This window comes from Macaca fascicularis, chromosome 3, assembly GCF_037993035.2.
Source record: "Macaca fascicularis isolate 582-1 chromosome 3, T2T-MFA8v1.1".
Classification (NCBI taxonomy): Eukaryota; Metazoa; Chordata; class Mammalia; order Primates; family Cercopithecidae; genus Macaca; species Macaca fascicularis.
This window is the reverse complement of record NC_088377.1, coordinates 123996175-124008786: the sequence shown is the minus strand read 5'-3', so window position 1 is coordinate 124008786 and position 12612 is coordinate 123996175. Positions and strand designations below refer to the sequence as shown.

The window sequence follows — 12612 nt, the reverse complement described above, 5'->3', positions numbered from 1 at the left end:
GCTCCAGCAACAGAGCGAGACTCTGTCTCAAAGAAAAAAAAAAAAAGTTCACCTTTTTGGTCTGGTTCTCACTCAGGTGAGAGTGCGACCAAACTAGGTTTTGGCACTACTTTCAGTTACCATCATTTTGAGTTTCTGGCCTCTGGTCTCAGTATGTCATTCATAGGTGATGGTGTCCTCATGGTCGTGCATTTCTTTGAGTTTTTGTCATTCCAACTGAAGTGAGACCATTTGATATTCTACAGAAAGCTGCATGAAAACATTTAAAACTTTTGAGAAAATAGTGTGCGCCAGGGAGACTACTGTTATTACTATGAGGAAAATAACACTAAGAGTTTGAAGTATGCTTTTTAGCCAAGGCCTTCATAAACTAAACCAACTAAAATCAAATAGAGCAAAGAATGAGCTACAAAAAGAATCCACTAGTTTCAACCAAGGACCTTGTTAATTCCCTACAACTAAATCTCTATAATACCCCATATATTTATACATGTACAATAAGAAGTGTCAGGAACTCTACAGATTATTCTGTTACACCAGTAAGTATTCCAGAGCAATGTATTATTTAGCATAACTTTAGCAAGATAATTTTTTAAAGTCTGTTGTAAATCCACAGCATTTGCAGTAGAATCTGATATAAAGCCTATTAGGAGGGACAAATTTCTATTCGTTGACTCATTTATTCCAAACCACAGATAAAGGAAGCTAACAAATGATTCCCACCCTGAAGGGTGAAGGCCTCCTGGCAATGTTCTAGTTAACTTAGAATATAGGTTAACAGGAATGGACCAATGTTCTGTTTCTGACTGATGATGAACCAACAAATGCACCCTTAAATTCCTCACTCACACTGGCTTTTCATTTTCTTTCTTTCTTTTTTTTTTCCTTTCTGACGGAGTCTCGCACTGTCGCCCAGGCTGGAGTGCAGTGGCACGATCTCAGCTCACTGCAAGCTCCACTTCCCGAGTTCACACCATTCTCCTGCCTCAGCCTCCGGAGTAGCTGGGACCAGAGGTGCCTGCCATCACATCTGGTTAATATTTTCGTATTTTTAGTAGAGACAGGGTTTCATCTGTGTTAGCCAGGATGGTCTCGATCCCCTGACCTCATGATCCACCCACATGATCCACCCACCTCGGCCTCCCAAAGTGCTGGGATTACAGACGTAAGCCACAGTGGCTCGCCTGGCTTTTCATTTTCTATACCTCAAGGTATAAGGTTGCCCATGTGTAAGGTTGGCTGTGAAATCCTCCACATATAAAAGTATGCCCCATGGGTGCACACAAGATCTTTTTTCCAGTTCTATTGTTCATAGGGGCATGAACAAGGAAAAACTTAAAAGAGGCAAGAGGCTCATGATAGCAGAGAAGTCTTGATTTGTGATCTTAGGAAAACTGTCCATGTCTAGAATGCTATGTGCTTCTGGGGACAAACCCTCTCAGTAAGCTTTACCTCAAAGCCTCCATTGGGTGCCCATTTCCAAGAGTCTGGAAGGCCCTTCTGAGTTGTGATATTATAGACCCCAGTTTAAAGGTCCTGAAGTTTTGCTCCAGTGTAGGTGGAAAGGGCAGCTTTTCTCTGATGTTGTTTCCAGAAGACTCAATCTCTGGGTTCTAGATTGTTAGGGGTTTAATTGTCCTCATTGGGTAGATCATGAAAAGCTTTCTTTACCTGGTGAAAATACACTTAGGCATAATGCATTAAAGCCTTGCATCATTTACTCATATCAGAATTTAGAAGCAGAAGATACATGAGGTTCTATTATTAGGAACACAGGCCTTCCAATGACTATTTCATACGGGTTCAACTTACGTTTTCCACTGCAAGTGGATCTCATTGTCATCAGTCTGCGTTACCTTTGACCAGGCTATCTAGTCAATTCAGTTAGCTTTGCCTAATGTTATTGTATCTGCAATACCTTATTTAACTATTTTACAACTTGCCAGTGAAATAAGTGCCTTTATTGCTGGAGATTTCTCCAGTAATGCACCATGAAAGAAACATATTTCCTAATAACTTTTTAGTAACTGTTAGAGCATCACCCTTCTTGCATGGGACAGCTTTTATACGATCAGAAAACATGCACTGAAAATGACAACTGAATGAAAATCCCCCACGAAATGTTAAAATGCTACCATCAGGTAGCAGAAATGTACCTGACGTTTTGATTGTATTCCCAGGATTATGGGTTTGACAAACCAAACATTGGTCATAAAACACTTCAGCAGTTTAGAACAGTCATCGTGCCAAAATATACATTTTCTATTTGGATCACTGTATTCCATGATGAGTCAGGAAAGGCATAGCTTTTAGGATCATGGAAGCTTTAACCAGAAAGCACCAGATGGCCATCTAGGTTCTCCATTAACCCATGCTTAACATTGAATTTATATCCTCTTAAATACTAGTTATATTTCTCCAATTCAGGTGCATAGGTAATTGTACCTGAATTGGAGAAACAAACTGGTATTTAAGAGGATATAAATTTAATAACCCAATCTAATAATTGGGATATCATAGGTAATTTGACTTGGACCATGGAGTTCATTTGAACTGCAAATCACATTTCAGTATTGGCTGATTTAGCATGAAAATCTGGCAGAGTATTTCTTTGGTATTAATTCCTGTCCTGCTGGTTTGCAGTTTTATAATCCAGTCAATTTATTCATTAGAGTTCTGGGAATTTTTACCCAATCCAAATGATATGATCCTAAAGTTATCCAAAACCTGTATTCCAGAATGGTCATCAGGGGTCTTTCCAGGAACCTCCTTAAAGATACAATATTCTAGGATATGACTTGTTTGTAAGCTTTCAGAAAATGCATTAGAATTAAGCAACTGGCCAGGCACGGTGGCTTATGCCTGTAATCCCAGCACTTTGCGAGGCTGAGGTGGGCGCATGACCTAAGGTCAGGAGTTTAAGACCAGCCTGGCCAACATGGTGAAACCCCATCTCTACTAAAAATACAAAAATTAGCCAGGCATGGTGCCAGGTGCCTGTAATCATAGCTACTCAGGAGACTGAAGCAGGAGAATTGCTTGAACCCAGGAGACCGAGGTTGCAGTGAGCTGAGATCATACCACTGCACTCCAGCCTGGGTGACAGAGCAAGACTCTGTCTCAAACAAACAAAGAATTAAGCAATTAACTGTGGAAATGACTTAAATGGTCATGTTAAAGATACGATTTACAAGAAAATTTTATTTCTATGGCCTATAATTATTTAACATAATAACCATAATTATGACTGAAAACATACCAAGACATATCAGAATTTTAGGAACCTTATACAATTTTGGAACATATATTGATAACATTTTCACAAAATATAACTCAAAGAAGGTTAAACATTTCTTATTTGACAATCCTTTCCATGTAATTTAACATATCAAATAAATCTGTTTATTATCTCTCTTTAGGAGGCTTCAAGGGTCTTCTACAACATCCCAAAGTTAGTTTTCAGTTAAAAAGATGTAATTTTAAATTTGATTTTAGAAGCTTGTCAAATATGTCAAAGGTTTAAAACAACCAAAACAGGATCAAAGATCACTGTAAAATAATAGTGATTAATTTAGCCTAAGTGATAATTTAAAGTTTTTAAAAAGCAATACTCTGGTTTCTCTTCAGATCATATAAATGTTTCACCCTTTAAAGTTTTTAAAAAGCAAAAACTTTCATTCTTTCATAGAGAGGAAACTCAGTTTTCTAATCAAGAGACCTAAAAAAGACAGCACGAAACAGGATCTCTCTTCTTCCTTTTCTTTTTTTTTTGCATTTTACTCAAAAGGTGAACAAAAATATTTTACTGTCTCTTATTAACACTACATGAAATCCTTGTTCAAAATATAAAACCAAAACTTACTTTTGTATTAGTGTGTTATCAATACTAAAGCTAACTTTAGCAATCTTAGCAAATCCATTCAATCTCATTCAGCTTTTGACCACACAAGATTTCAGTAAACCTTTTATAATTTTCTACAGAACTTCTTTCTATTCTCTTTCTCTTTTCAACTTTCTATATTCGCTTAATTTTACCTATATCATTTTTATTCCTTTATTTTGAAACAAACTTTAAATAACTTGTATTCTAGACAAAATTATTTGTTTTTCAACAAGTACGTATTTTCATGCCTTTACAATGTTCGTCACCAAAAACATATATTGCTTTTCTTTTATACACTCTGTATACAGAATTATTTCTCTAGTAAATCTAGTAGTTTTCATTACATATATTAGCTACAAATTCAACTTAGTAACCCTAATTTCTAGTGAAATTCTAGGAAGTAAGTAATTTTGAATTGTTTTATATCAGTATTTGTAGATGAAAACCATTTCATAATTGTTAAGAAAGACATTTCCTGGCAATTTTTAAATTAACTAATCTAGATATATTTATCTTTTCTATACCATATAAAAATAAGATGCAAAGTATGTAAACTTAAACATACGTTTAATAATTAATGTTTCAGTATTTTAACTTAGAAATGACTTGACATTTTATGACTACCTATTATTTGATTTAATATAACATGAAAACTGAAAAGAATTGTGAAACTATGGTCAGGCGTGGTGGCTCATGCCTGTAATCCCAGCACTTTGGGAGGTCGAGGCAGGTGGATCACCTGAGGTCGGTAGTTTGAGACCAGCCTGACCAACATGGAGAAACCTTGTCTCTACTAAAAATACAAAATTAGCTGGGCATGGTGGCACAAGCCTGTAATCCCAGCTACTTGGGAGGGTGGGGCAGGAGAATCACTTGAACCTGGGAGGCAGAGGTTGCAGTGAGCTGAGTTCGTGCCATTGCACTCCAGCCTGGGCAACAAGAGCAAAACTCCATCACACACACAAAGAAAGAATTGTGAAACTATGACACTGGTACCCTCCCTGACATCTTCTCCAGTTGTACTGGGTCCCAGTTACTCATGTGGTTGACTAGGATGACTAGGAAGGGTGGGAACCATCTAGGTCCTGAATTTACACACTGCCTATAGAGCTCAGGATAGAGGACAGAGCTGGGAAGAGAATCCCTGGAGGATTCAATGCCTCTCAGAATGGTCGGAAGGCAAGCTGCACCGGGGAAGAAGGGGCCATTTGGGGCTTTACTCTGCCTTGCATCTGGCCACCTAGGCACTAAGAACATATCTCCAGGCCTCAGTGTGGCCACTTGTCAAACCCCAGAATCCAAAGGCTCAAAACCAAACACACAGTAAGATGCATGCTTCAGGGAAGCCCAGCAACCAGCTCTCACAACTTTAGCTTACAAACAAATCAAACAAGTATTAAAAATATTACAGAAGCAGTAATTTCATAACATTAAAACAGGTATGGCCGGGCGTGGTGGCTCACGCCTGTAGTCCCAGCACTTTGGGAGGCCAAGGCAGGCGGATCACGGGATCAGGAGATTGAGACCATCCAGGCTAACATGGTGAAACCCCGTCTCTACTAAAAATACATCTCAGCAGGATGGACAGGGAGCTGGAGAGTGGATGGAGTGGGAAGATGATCTTCCCCTGGAGTTCAGCCGTCCTGCAGCGGATCTCCTCTCTGACTGTCCCCAGCTGAACTCCTCTCGACCTTTAGATACTCCTTCTCTGTCATGCCACTCTTCTGCTCCTTTGCTCTTCTCTCATGGAGCTTTGGGTTTGGGGTTTATATGGGTACAGAATAGGGGGGTGTGGTGGGACAAAAGGCAATATTTGGGCACGAAAACAGAAATGCCTGTTCCCATTTAGGGCTGAGGGTTTCCATGCTTGAGGGTGGGGCCTTGGCTGGGGAACCGCCCTCGTCTACCCAGTATTTCCCTGCTCCTGACCATATCAAAGGTACCTTAAACAAAAAACTTGTTATGTAAATTTGAAACAATGGTAAGAGTTTCTAGTGACTCAGGCCTCTGTCTGTTCTTGGTGTACAGAGGAACACACCCTTAAAAATGAAGACTTTTTCATAGATGTAAATTTGTTTTTACAAAAGGATTTCAAAATAGCTAGCTAAATGCCAGAAACTTATATTTTGGAGACTGATTTAGTTCAATAGTATGTCTTTTTAACTTAGCTACTGTTTCTTAGCTAAAATTACTGAGTTCAGGGTGGAGCTCATTAAGAAGCAAAAGCACAAAGAACCAATTCTCTATGCCTGGACTCAGCACTCAGCATAGATAGCTTCGAAACAAACAAACAAATAAACAAAAAAGAAGTAAACATACTTTACCAGGGGGCCTACCTTTTATAAATACTCCATCCAAGATTGCTTTCTTTTAGCCTTTCGTGTAGAATAGTAACTAAGCAAAAGTTTAGTAGATTTAATTTTTCTTACCAATCAGTTGCTTAAGCCTTTTATTTGCCTCATATAAAGAGTCTTTTTTAAAAGGCAATAAAAAGATTGAAATCTTTTTAGAAGCTTCTGCACATTAATAAGCCTCCCTGGATGAGACAAATTTGGGAACCCTCATTTTAAATACAGTTCTTAAAGTACAGTGTTGTTCATTTGGAATATTTCACAGTGATTTAAAAGTACTAATATGGACAGGAGGCAGGGAAATACTGGGTAGAAGAGGGCCGTTGCCCAGCAAAGGTCCTACTCTCAAGCCTGGAAACCTGCAGCCCTAAATGGGAAAAGGCATTCCTATTTTCATGCCCAAATATTGCCTTTTGGCCTGCCACATCCCCCTATCCTGTACTCATATAAACCCTAAACTTCAGCCTCCAGAAGCTGACAGGCAGAATAACAGATGAGTGGCCAAGTGGCATGGCAGAGAAGGAGAGAAGGAGCATCTGAACATTGAGAGGAGTCTGGCTGGGGATGGTTGGAAGGGAGATCAGCTGTGGGACCGCTGAACGCCAGAGGAAGATCATCTTTCCACTCCATCCCCTTTCCAGCTCCCCATCTGCCCTGCTGAGAGCCACCTCCACCACTCAATAAAATCCCCACATTCACCATCCTTCAAGTCTGTGTGACCTGATTCTTCCTGCACGCTGGACAAGGGCCCGGGTATCAACAGGGCAGGGTGTAAAAGACTGTCACGCTGGCTCTCCACCAATCTGGTTTAATACTTAGCCATCTGCGAGTGGCAACTGCTATGACAGCATTAATTGTAACACACCCCTAGACGCTACCATGGGGCTGAAGCCCAAAAGTGCTCTCCCTGGCTCTTGCACCTGCCTGTCTGCATGCTCCCCCTCCTGAAAGGGGTCTGAGTGTGCAGCAGCTGAGCAAATGAGTCACACCCCCGTCACAAATCCCGCAAGAGGCTCAGGGAACTCTCCCATTACATTATCTTTAGTAAGATTTCAACATTTTTGTAAGCATTTCCTGCTTCCAGGGTCTAATACTTATACATGCAAATGTAGGTATAGTTGGAAGGTGGAGTACTCAGTTTTTTAAGAAATTAAGAATCCCATTTTTATGTCGAATCTTGGTTTTGGCTCTTGAATCCCCCTGATCAACTTAGCCAATGATTTTTTGCTACCTAAACATGCCAGAGAAAAAAATCAAAAGAGACAGAACACAAAAATCTCTGCAAATTTCCAGAAGTCGAAGTTTGTACCCCCTGTAGTATTGCCATTTACTGCCAGTTTCTGTTTCATCCAGTCAGACATCCAAGGCCTTTAGCTGGATCCAAGCCAGTTACTTTTCAGCTCTAGTCTAATCCTAGACTCTGTCCAGTTTCTGTCCTAAGTTCCTAATCCAGTTCAGATCAAAAATTTTCTCAAACTAATTTAGATAGCTCAAAACACAAGTCCATGGAGCTTTGGAATCCAAGAGCGAACTTACCCGCAATTGCCAGTTTCTGCAAGAGGGCAATGAACACAATGGGCCTGGCAGGTATTTTTCTTGGTCTCTCGGTGTTCCTGGGGGTTGCTAGGGGCTCTACTTTAGGTTCCACTTCTAATGCCATCTGTTAAAACAAAACAAAACAAAAAACTTTAGACAAGTTAAATTTAACAGAGTTTAACTGAGCAAAGAATAATTTCAGATTGGGTAGCCCCCCAAACCAGAATAGATTCAGAGCTTCTCCAGCACTGACACATGGTCAGAGAGGATTTATGGACAGAAAAAAGAAAATGACATACAGAAAAGAGAAGTGAGGTACAGAAACAACTAGATTGGTTACAGCTGGGCATTCGCCTTATTTGAATATGGTTTGAACAGTTGGCTTCCTTTGATTGGCTGAAATTTGGTGATTGTTATAAGAAAATAGGTTACAGTCTGTTGAAACATCCAATTAGGTTATAGTTCACTATGTGTGGAGAAACCTGTAGACTGAACTTAAAATATATAAGGAGGTAGCCTTAGGCTAAACTTTACTTAAAACCTGTCTCTATCTTGCTGTTCCTCTGTCTGGTCATTATAAGGCAGGTACCTTGAGACTAAATATTCACTGGCAGCAAGTAAAGGTAGTGTCCCAGCACTTTACCAGCTCTGTAACTATAGGAAAATTACCAGTTTGGATTATTTCTCCCTCTTGTGCCTTGAACCTCAACCCTGCCTTCCCACGCAACCACCATCAATATTTCTCTAGCTTTTGGATGTGGATGGGGAATAAGGAAGTGGCCTAAAGACATACCTGGTTTCAAATCCTGGCTGTTCCTCACTAGCTGTGTCACTCTATCAGCCACACAGCTTCTGTAAGTCATGATCTCTCTTCTGTAAAAATGGATAAAAATGTGGCCTCATGCGTCTAAGGATTAACTGCAGTAATGTACATAAAGTTCTCAGCACAGGGCCTGAAACTTGCTAGGTGCTGGTAAGTAGTAGCTAATAACTTTATTATTTATATGGTGTTTATGAATGGGCTATTAGTAAACAAGTTTATTCAAAAGGCCACGTGGTTCACAAAGAAGATTATTTATAGAGTGCAATTCAATTGCTTACAGGGCTTATTAGGGCAAGGAAGATTGAGGTTTTTTTTTTTTTTTTTTTTTTTTTTTTTTTTTTTTTTTTTTTTCTGTGCCATGGTGGCCATAGACTTCTTTTTCTGGCCACACATTGGGACAAGCATCATGTAGATAAGAAGTGTTGAGAGAGATCTGTTCTAAGACAGCCGAATAGGAACAGCTCTGGTCTGCAGCTCCCATTGTGATTGACACAGAAGACGGGTGATTTCTGCATTTCCAACTGAGCTACCTGGTTCATGTCATTGGGACTGGTTGGACAGTGGGTGCAGCCCATGGAGGGTGAGCTGAAGCAGGGCAGGATGTTGCCCCACCTGGGAAGTGCAAGAGGTCAGGAGATTTCCCTTTCCTAGCCAAGGGAAGTGGTGACAGACTGTACCTGGGAAAACGGGAAACTCCTGCCCATATATTGTGCTTTTCCCAAGGTCTTAGCAACTGGCAGACAAAGAGATTCTCTCCCACGCCTGCCTCGGCAGGTCCCACGCCCATGGAGCCTTGCTCACTGCTAGCACAGCAGTCTGAGATTGAACTGCAAGGTGGCAACCTGGCTGGGGTTGGGGGCCGTCCACCATTGCTGAGGCTTGAGTAGGTAAACAAAGTGGCAGGGAAGCTCAAACTGGGTGGTGCCCACCACAACTCAGCAAGGCCTCTGCCTCTATAGATTCCACCTCTGTGGGCAGGGCACAGCTGAACAAAACGCAGCAGACAGCTTCTGCAGACTTAAATGTCCCTGTCTGACAGCTCTGAAGAGAGCAGTGGTTCTCCCAGCACAGCGTTTGAGCTCTGAGAATGGACAGATTGCTTCCTCAAATGGGTCCCTGATGCCTGTGTAGCCCAACTGGGAGACATCTCCCAGTAGGGGCCAATAGACACCTCATATAGGCAGGTACCCCTCTGGGACGAAGCTTCCAGAGGAAGAACCAGGCAGCAATATTTGCTGTTCTGCGATATTTGCTGTTCTACAGCCTCTGCTGGTGACACCCAGGCAAACAGCGTCTGGAGTGGAACTCCAACAAACTCCAACAGACCTGTAGCTGAGGGACCTGACTGTTAGAAGGAAAACTAACAAACAGAAAGGAATAGCATCAACATCACCAAAAAGGACATCTACACCAATACCCCATCCGTAGGTCACCAACATCAAAGACCAAAGGTAGATAAAACCACAAAGATGGGGAGAAACCAGAACAGAAAAGTGGAATATTCTAAAAACCAGAGCACCTCTTCTCCAAGGGATCACAGCTCCTCATCAGCAATGGAACAAAGCTGGATGGAGAATGACTGATGAGTTGACAGAAGTAGGCTTCAGAAGATTGGTAATAACAAACTTCTCCAAGCTAAAGGAGCATGTTCAAACCCATTGCAAGGAAGCTAAAAACCTTGAAAAAAGGTTAGACGAATGGCTAACTAGAATACACAGTGCAGAGAAGACCTTAAATGACCCAATGGAGTTGAAAACCATGGCACGAGAACTTTGTGATGCATGGACAAGCGTCAATAGCTGATTTGATCAAGTGGAAGAAAGGGTATCAGTGATTGAAGATCAAATTAATGAAATAAAATGAGAGGACAAGGTTAGAGTAAAAAGAGTAGAAAGAAACGAACAAAGCCTCCAAGAAATATGGGACTATGTGAAAAGACCAAATATACGTTTGATAGGTGTACCTGAAAGTGACGGGGAGAATGGAACCAAGCTGGAAAACACTCTTCAGAATATTATCCAGGAGAACTTACCCAACCTAGCAAGGCAAGCCAACATTTAAATTCAGGAAATACAGAGAATGCCACAAAGATACTCCTCGAGAATAGCAACTCCAAGACACATAATAGTCAGGTTCAACAAGGTTGAAATGAAGGAAAACGTTAAGGGTGGGCAGCCAGAGAAAAAGGTCGAGTTACCCAGAAAGGGAAGCCCATCAGACTAACAGCGGATCTCTTGGCAGAAACCCTACAAGCCAGAAGAGAGTGGGGGCCAATATTCAACATTCTTAAAAAAAGAATTTTCAACCCAGAATTTCATATCTAGCCAAATTAAGCTGCATAAGGGAAAGAGAAATAAAATCCTTTATAGACAAGCAAATGCTGAGATATTTTGTCACCACCAGGCCTGCCTTATAAGAGCTCCTGAAGGAAGCACTAAACATGGAAAGGAACAACTGGTACCAGCCACTGCAAGCACATGCCAAATTGTAAAGACCAGCGATGCTATGAAGAAACTGCATCAATTAATGGGCAAAATAAGCAGCTAATATCATAATGACAGGATCAGATTCACACATAACAATATTAACCTTAAATGTAAATGGGCTAACTGCCCCAATTGAAAGACACAGACTGGCAAATTGAATAAGGAATCAAGACCCATCAGTGTGCTGTATTCAGGAGACCCATCTCAAGTGCACACACACATAGGCTCAAAATAAAGGGATGGAGGAAGATCTACCAAGCAAATGGAAAGCATAAAAAAGCAGGGGTTGCAATCCTAGTCTCTGATAAAACAGACTTTAAACCAACAAAATCAAATGAAATAAAGAAAGCCATTACATAACGGTAAAGAAGAGCTAACTATCCTAAATATAGATGCATCCAATACAGGAGCACCCAGATTCATAAAGCAAGTCCTTAGAGACCTACAAAGAGACTTAGACTCCCACACAATAATAATGGGAGATTTAACACCCTCCTGTCAATATTAGATCAACAAGACAGAAGATTAATGAGGATATCCAGGACTTGAACTCAGCTCTGCACCAAGCAGACCTAATAGACATCTACAGAACTCTCCACCCCAAATCAACAGAATATACATTCTTCTCAGCAACACATAGCACTTATTCTAAAATTGACACATATACCCTCCCAAGACTAAACCATGAAGAAGTTGAATCTCTGAATAGACCAATAACAGGCTCTGAAATTGAGGCAATAATTGGAAGTAAAGCACTCCTCAGCAAATGTAAAAGAACAGAAATCACAACAAACTGTCTCTCACAACACAGAGAAATCAAATTACAACTCAGGATTAAGAAACTCACTCAAAATGGCACAACTACATGGAAACTGAACAACCTGCTACTGAATGACTACTGGGTAAATAATGAAATGAAGGCAGAAATAAAGATGTTCTTTGAAACCAATGAGAACAAAGATACAACGTACCAGAATCTCTAGTACACATTTAAAGCTGTGTGTTGGGGAAATTTATAGCACTAAATGCCCACAAGAGAAGCAAGAAAGATCTATAATCAACTCCCTAACATCACAATTAAAAGAACTAGAGAAGTGGCCAGCCACGGTGGCTCATGCCTGTAATCCCAGCACTTTGAGAGGCCAAGGTGGGCCAATCACGAGGTCAGGAGATCGAGACCATCCTGGCTAACATGGTGAAACCCCGTCTCTACTAAAAAATACAAAAAATTAGCTGCGCGTGGTGACGGGCGCCTGTGGTCCCAGCTACTCGGGAGCCTGAGGCAGGAGAATGGCATGAACCCAGGAGGCAGAGCTTGCAGTGAGCTGAGATGGAGCCACTGCACTCCAGCCTCGGTGACAGAGTGAAACTCTGTCTCAAAAAAAAAAAAAAAAGAAAGAACTAGAGGAGCAAGAGCAAGCAAATTCAAAAGCTAGCAGAAAGGCAAGAAATAACTAAGATCAGAGCAGAACTGAAGAAGATAGAGACACAAAAAACCCTTCAAAAATCAATGATTCCAGGAGCTGTTTTTTT

General features: G+C 40.9%; 1 long non-coding RNA gene across 2 annotated transcripts in view; it reads right to left on the bottom strand.

Moving 5' to 3' along the window:
* Positions 1-7951, bottom strand: part of LOC102143495 (uncharacterized) — a 158711-nt gene extending 150760 nt beyond the window's left edge. For both annotated transcript variants that reach the window (XR_006696824.3, XR_010585772.2), the window contains exon 1: positions 7771-7951. This is a non-coding gene — a long non-coding RNA (uncharacterized lncRNA). The remainder of the gene's footprint in view (positions 1-7770) is intronic.
* Positions 7952-12612: the final 4661 nt, after the last annotated feature.